Source organism: Dermochelys coriacea, chromosome 3 (assembly GCF_009764565.3).
Source record: "Dermochelys coriacea isolate rDerCor1 chromosome 3, rDerCor1.pri.v4, whole genome shotgun sequence".
NCBI classification, from domain to species: Eukaryota; Metazoa; Chordata; order Testudines; family Dermochelyidae; genus Dermochelys; species Dermochelys coriacea.
In genome coordinates this window covers 210,080,685-210,088,343 of record NC_050070.1, presented here as the reverse complement: position 1 = coordinate 210,088,343, position 7,659 = coordinate 210,080,685, and the positions used below count along the sequence as shown (strand labels likewise).

General features: G+C 44.7%; 1 long non-coding RNA gene across 1 annotated transcript; it reads right to left on the bottom strand.

Moving 5' to 3' along the window:
• Positions 1-557: 557 nt before the first annotated feature.
• LOC119853807 lies at positions 558-2,377 on the bottom strand. The gene is made up of 4 exons (XR_005292222.2): positions 2,278-2,377; positions 2,125-2,179; positions 1,539-1,601; positions 558-1,342 (listed from the first exon to the last, which is right to left on the bottom strand). It is a non-coding gene; the product is annotated as an uncharacterized LOC119853807 (long non-coding RNA).
• Between the last annotated feature and the right edge of the window lie 5,282 nt (positions 2,378-7,659).

Genomic DNA, 7,659 nt, shown 5'->3' with positions numbered 1-7,659 from the left:
CGATCCCAGTATCCTGTCTTCCAACAGTGGCCAATGCCAGGTGCCCCAGAGGGAATGAACAGAACAGGTAATCATCAAGCGATCCATCCCCTGCCGCCCGCTCCCAGCCTCTAACTCAGACTATTAGGAGGTGGGGGTGACTCTCAGGAGCTCAGGGCCAGATCCCACATCCTTTTTTCCTCAGTCACAACAGTTTGAGAGCCTTCACAAGGTGGCATGGGGTTTTGTTTCTCCCTTTACCACCTCTTTTGTTTTTCTCAAAATGTTTTACCATGATCCCAACCCATCACTATTTGGGGGATGGACAGACCGCAGCCAAATTCTGCAGAACTGCACACTGGCCCCAGGTTTATTTCTCCCTCCACTGCCATGCCCTACAGCTCGTACCTCTAACCCCACCCCTGTCCCCCCCCGTGCAGACATTCTTGTCTTCAAACCCTTTGTCTGCACAGCCTTGGTACCACATCTCATCCCATTTGTTTAGAGCTCCCATCTCCTGGTAGAAAAGCCCTTTTTCCCCAGCAGTCAGTATAGCCTTTGTGTGCTTTAACGGTCTCTCAGATTCACTCAGAGGGCCTGTACCAAGGGATATAAAGTCCATCATCAATTTTTTGCTTCCAGTTTTCAAAATCTTTACAACAGGGATTAATAAGCATTTCACCCTCCTTTAAGAGCGAAATTATTTCAACAGTGTTATCACAGACCGTGGCCTCCCCTGCATTGGGTGTACCTTCTGTTCTTGGTGTTTTATTCATAACCCCTAGAGTGCAGGTGCCAAGTTTGTCAATCTTTGTGTTTTCAGTCACTGCTTTCTCAGGGCTGGGTGTTGTGTTGACCTCTGAGGAACTGGAATTGTGTTCACAGTGTTGCTTTTTTACCAGACAACCTTTTGTTTTGTCCTTTGGCTTGATGTAGCCAAGCTTGGGGCAGTCCTGATGCTTGGTCTGGGGTCTTGCGTGGTGTTTATTGGTGGTGTTCGAGGTCTCAGAGCAAATTCCCAGTTCTTTGTTGGCGGAGTCTCTGTAGCTCTGACTATGGCATCATGAGGAGAGTTGCACAGGCCTGATAAATAGGAACTTATTTTATAGAATTCACAAAACCCCCTTAACTCTATAATCTCGTCCTCACCAAAACCCACCACACCTATGTATTTGCCTAAACAAATACATCAAAATATATTTAGTAGGTTTCAACCATCTGTCAGCTGTTGCCAATGGAGAATTTTCCTTTTCAGCTGTCTCTTTCTTTTCACTTTTGCACTTGTAAACACCACAGCAGAAGGGTCTCTCTTGTTTTGACTGGATTGTGGGGGCCAACACGACTACAGAACACATGAACCTGTCTTGTACAATGTATAAATAAAATACTAATTAGGGTGGGTTTTCTACTAACACCCACGCATGCTATCACCCACACAGGTTTTGGTTTATTTCCACCACTAGTTTTTCTCCAAAACATAGATCAACATTTTTAATACAAGCACGTGTTTCTCCCATGTGCCCAAAAACAAAGTTTGTAACAAGATATTTCTAATATACCTCCAGTTCCTGAGGGGGACACATTTCCCCATGGGCGACAGAGAAGACACATGGCATATGCCCCTAAATCACAAACAATTTAAACATTTAAACACTTACTTTTTAGCCATTTTTAAAACAAACACACTCTGCACAGAATAGCCCCCACCCCCAGTATTTTAAACACCCAAACCAAACAATTTGCAACAAAATAATTTTTTAAAAAGCCACAGACCTCTATACCCCCCTTTCCTGAGGCCACACATGCATCATCCCATGGGGGGCCAGGGAAAGGAGAGAGAGACAAAAAAGAGAGAACGTGCTATGGCATATCCCTATCAAAACAACCTGTGTTAAAAACCCCATCTTAAAAGCACATATAAAACCAAGTTTCAAAAATGTATCTTCCACCACAGAGTAAATATGTTATTGCATTGTTATTTGTGCATTGTTATTCTGTTTCCCCACATGTTTGATTAAACAACAAGCAAAAATTTAGTTAGTATTATTATCCCCCAAATATAGCTTAAAACTCCTATACAACCTGTTTAAATTGGTTGGTTGGTTGGTTTTTAAAAACACAACCATAGTTAAAAGAGGGTCCTACCTTGCCCTGGGGAAATACAGCTTGAAGTTGCTATTTCCATACTAAACAGCTCACACTGCAATAAAGACATGTATCATTATTAGTAAGGACAGCATGGACACAGAGTAAGAGTCTATAGTACATATTTTCAGAGTTATAAAACCAGCAATATACCTCATCTAGCAGCAGCCATTCTGGTTTCTGTTATAAAAAGATAGTCTCTTAAAAAAAGCTACGGTTTTTACTCCATCATGCCTCTTTGTTTCAAACAAACTCCAAGGTTTGTAATTAGCTGGTTGATTTGATCACTGCAGCTCTTAATTAACAGGTAAGGAATGCATGCACCTCTCCCCTAAACACTCCTTTTTGTGATCTGTGAGTGAAAATTAAATTGTCTACACCACAGGGTTGCTTTAAAATATATTTTTCTGTTCCAATTAAAAACAGAGAACTACAGAGCCTTCTCACAGTATTAAACAGTAAATCACCATAAACAACAGTCCTGAATGTTACTATACCCTTTCCAGACTGAGGATCTTGCATGTTAATGTGTGTCTTTGTTTTTTTCATTTTAAACATGTATTTTTATAGTTTGTTTTTAAATGAAAATGGATGTAGCACAACCTTAATGAACACCCCACAAATACCCACAGCTTTTAAAGGGTTGATGCTCTTCCCACATATTCTCATTTTATGAATATGGTGGTTTGTGAACCTTACAACATTTCAGCTTTGGATTAGATCAGTTTACTCTGGGAACTATATTATTTTTGTAACCTTTAATGACTTTGAGTTGCTAGAAAGGCTGGCCCATAATGTTCTACAAACTCCTGAGATTTTATTTACTTTATAATAGTAATCAGACCTCCCCCTCTCCCTTTCTGTGGGTCAAATCTAACCACTGATCATTTTTCCAGCCCCAATCAGGGGCTAATATCTTTAACCCTGATGGAGTGTAGAGGAAACATTGGTGAGCAACTGCAGTGGAAGGCAACAGTTCCACACTGATCCATTTCTCAGCAAGTTGTGGTTAAACCAATCTCTCTCAAACCTCCATATTGTAGATAAAATACAGGAGACCTTGCTTTATTGTAAAGCCATTTTTGTGTTATTTCCCCTGGACTCGACTACATGCATTCAGCTTTTTACTGAAAAGAAGTCTCTTTTCTTAGAGACACCATAGCTGGGTGCTCACAAGTTATTTTTATTTCAAAGACATACACCTCCTGAAAACACACCAAGCTGCCACATCAAACCCTTCATCTTATTAAAAGCCCACACAGACCTTGTGACAGAAACACAGAGAGTCACAAAAAGCTTTTCAATAGATATTTTTATTTACAGAGACAAAGTTTTATTATATTTTATATCATGTTTGTCCCTCCACCATTCTCTAACTTAATCCCTTTCGATTTCTTACAAATCGTCTTTCTCCTAAGCAGGGTTCTATAACTTCTGGTGCAGATTTTGTCAATATAACGCACTAAGCGTGTATCCTTCAGTTTGGTAATTTTGTTTAAAACACTGTTAGGGTCTCAAGTGCTTTGCACAGCATTTACCAAGGTCATCCCTTGTGCTACATTTTCTTGGGTTACGCACAGACAGGAAGACTCTCCAGGCAGGCTCTGCAGCTGTAGGTTTGAGCAAGCTGTAGATGTTTGTTTTGGAGTATGGCAGAAGTTTAATGAAATGATGCAGTTTTAAACAGTCCTTAGTCAGGGAGCATACCATAGAGTCCTGCCGGCCTCTCGGAAGGCCTCTTCCGGATTCTCTGGTGAGGAATATGGAACTCTCCTGGGTTCTCCTAGGTATCTCCTCAATCTCCTGTGCCCCAAGACCCTCTGAATGCCTGAAGTCTCCTGTTCCTTCATGTCCCACGGTGAAAAGCCCTATTGTTCTCCAGATTAGGGGTGTGGAGCTCTTCAGGGTTCTCCAGGTGAGCCCTGCTGCATTCTCTGGATCAGGAGCCTGGACTCCACCCAGCACATCCTGGAGATCCTGAGAACTTCCTCTATGGATGACACAGGGCAGCGGGTAGGACTTTCAATATGGGTGGGGGTAGGATAATAATTTTGGAGAGGCCCCGCGGAAAACCCTCAAGTAGCCCCACATCCCCAAAACAGAACTTTTGTTTACATATGTTAAGGTGTGAACTCTGGGCTTTCTCCTCAGAGCATCTCCTGTTGTATCCGAGGGCCTGGCTCTCGATAACAGATTTCTTGGTGTGTTTGGGGTAGTCACTGTATCTATGTAGGGAGGCGTGGTGATCTGTGGGTTTCTTGTATATAGCTGTCTGTAGGGTTCCATTGCTGAAGCTAATCAGGGTGTCCAGGAAATTGATGCTGGTGCCAGAGTGCTCTGGAAAGAGTTTGATGGACGGGAGCTGGTTGTTGAAGTTCTGGTGGAAATCTATGAGGGGGTGTAGGTCGTCTGTCCAGAGGATGAAAATATCATCAAAGTATCTCAGGTGTATCATTAGTTTTATGACAGGTTTCAGAGTAGCAGCCGTGTTAGTTTGTATTCGCAAAAAGAAAAGGAGAAATTGTGGCACCTTAGAGACTAACAAATTTATTTGAGCATAAGCTTTCGTGAGCTACAGCTCACTTCATCGGGTGCATTCAGTGGAAAATACAGTGGGGAAATTTATATACATAGAGAACATGAAACAATGGGTGTTACCATAGAGTGGCCCAGGAAGAGGTTGGCGTATTGGGGAACCATCCTAGGACCCGGGGCTGTCTGCATGGTTTGGACAAAGTGTTTGTTGTGGAATGTAAAGTTGTTCTGGGTGAGGATGAAATGGATGAGTCTGGCAATGTGTTTGGGGAGGAGATCTGAGGGTTGTCCGTTGCCTTGTACATGCTTGAGACAGGCAGTGATGCTGTCATTGTGAGGATGTTGGTGTGTAGGGAGGTGACATCCAGGGTGGTGTTCTGAGGGAGGTTGTTGATGTCGTGGGGTTTCTGGAGGAAGCCAGTTGTGTCCTGGAGGCAGCCGGCCCTTTGTGTGGTGAGTAGTTTGAGGTGGGTTTCTCAGAGTCCTGACATTCCTTCAGTCAATGCCATGGCCAGATCCGATGGGTCTGCCTGGGTTCCCTCGCTGGTGTATCTTGGGAAGCACGTAGAAGATCCCTGGGATGGGTTCATGGGGGATGAGCTTGTAGAGTTTCTCCTGAAGTCTGGGGAAGGATTTGATGATATCCTTAAATTCCTTGGTGAATTGTAATGTGGGGTCTTCTTTATAGTAGGTGACATTGGAGAGTTGTCGGTTGGCTTTGTTGATGTAGTCGTCACAGTTGAGAACTACGATGGTGCCCCCAATAATGTTTATCATTTTGTCTTTTGTTATAAATTAAGGTTGAAATGAAACAAGATTGAGACAAAGCATTTCAGTAAGGCCCAAGTGAAATGCTGTTGGAATATTTCCTTCTGACAAAAATTCAATTTTCCACTTTTTGTTCTGATTTGGGAAGAAGCAAATTTCAAAATCTCTGTATTCCCCACAGGATAGAAATTCCATTTTTTTAACCTGCTGTAATTAATAAATCACCTTCTGGCTACTACATTGGAGTGTAAATTATATTTATTGTTTTACATCCTCTTGTAAAGGCTCTAAATCATTCAATCCGAATGTTCAGTTAGCTGAATGTGCAAATGTCTCTTTAAAGAAAAGAGGCTTCTATGTACCATTTAGCTCTCAGCAGAGACCTAACAGAAAAGCACACCCTGGCCTTTTATGGTCAGAAACTAGGGTAACAAGGATCATTCTTTATATTTTTAGCCACAGCATCAGTCCACCATTATCTTTTTCCCAGGCAGACGGGTGTGAAGCTGGCTGCTACAGCACTAAGTTGCAGTCCTATCTAAACCTAACACGGCAGGTGTGAATTATCATCATTCCATTCAAAAAAAGACAAGGAGTACTTGTGGCACCTTAGAGACTAACAAATTTATTTGAGCATAAGCTTTCGTGAGCTACAGCTCAAGTCAATGAAGCTTGATACTCAGCTGGTGAAAAGCAGCTTAGCTCCACTGAAGGTGTTAGCAGCTGGGGAGGGGACAGAACAGCTCCTACCATTACTGCTGTCCATGCAGGCGGGTCGTCTCTCCTTCTGTCCGGGGAGATGGAGGCTGGGCCTCCCACAGAGCCATGCCGGCCCAGCACTCTAATGGCTGCTACCGCTGCTGCCCATCATATGGGGAGCTGTCTCTACACCTGACTGAGGGAAGGGGAAAATGAACAGGGGCAGTTTATACCACTCAGAGCTATTGTTTCAGGCTGTCTGCAGACTCAGACAGATGTCACTGCCTTTGTTACACTCTGTTTGGTTTGAAAGTTATCACAGCTGGAAGGGCTAGGTACTGAATTGTTTATTGTCCCTACAGTGAAAGCTTAGAGCCTGCAGCAGACGCCACAACCATGGAATGAGCCTGCATGTGAGGGGAAGGAGGAGCCTGTGGCTAAGGTACTGGATGGGGATTCAGGAGTTCTGGGTTCACTTTCCAGTCCTATCACAGGCTCCCCTTGACTCTATCACTCAGTAGCTCTATGTTTCAGTTTCCCCATTTGTACAGTGGGGATCATAATACTGCCTTTGGCACTCATCAGTGTGGACTGTAAGCGCTTCAGGATGGGGATTGCCTCTTACTATGTGCCTGGGCAGCAGATTAAGGCCAGCAGGTGCTATTCTAATACAGTACTCATCAGGGAACCTGTGAATAAAATAATAGTGCCCCAGAGAACACGGGGCTTTCTCTGGGTAGGAAAACTACTACCCCTCTCTGTGGAACTTGATTTCTTCCTTCGATCTTGGCCCCAGGCCCATCAGGGTCTTGGCTTGCTCTTGTGCTGATCGGTGACCGGGCACAGGTTCTAAACAGCCTGAGCACAGCTAGTGATGCGGACCGTGCCTCGTTCCGTGTTGGAAAAGCTGCCAGGGTTTATCTGTGATGGCTCAGTAACTGCCATATCTTCTTTCCATGTCAGCTGGCTTCACACTGTTTGTTGTTCCTTGCGAAGGAAAAGTGCAGCAAGTTGTTCTTTGGTCTAAAAAGGCTGGATCTGCTCCAGCAGCACAATGTGGCCTCAGCCTCCCAGGGATGCTGGGAGGCCTCATGGCTCTTGGCTAGACCCCCCATGAGCTCTGCACTGGGGTATCTGCTATTGCCACTTCATCAGCCCTGCAGCGATGAGGAGTGGACCCACTGAGGGGATGAGAGCCCGTGCAAATGAATGCCAGGCCTGTCATCTGCTGCTGTTGCTTAGTGCTGGCATAGGCGTCACCCACCCTCGGGAGCAGGGCAGCACCCACTGGGCATGGCCAGTAACAGGACTTTGGCCCCTGCTGGAGCTATCTGCCCTGCAGCCCTCTTGTGAATTGCAGCCTTGGCTGGGGGGTAGCCCCTCTGTTTGGTGGCCTTCCCCACCACCCCGGCTCCTAGGGGAGAGCAGCCAGTCAGCACTGCTGCAGGAGCTGGGCAGAGCTCTCCCCTCTCTCTCTCTCTCTCAGGAATTCAGAGCAGGTTTGGGGCTGGGAAACCCCATTGTCACAGGAGG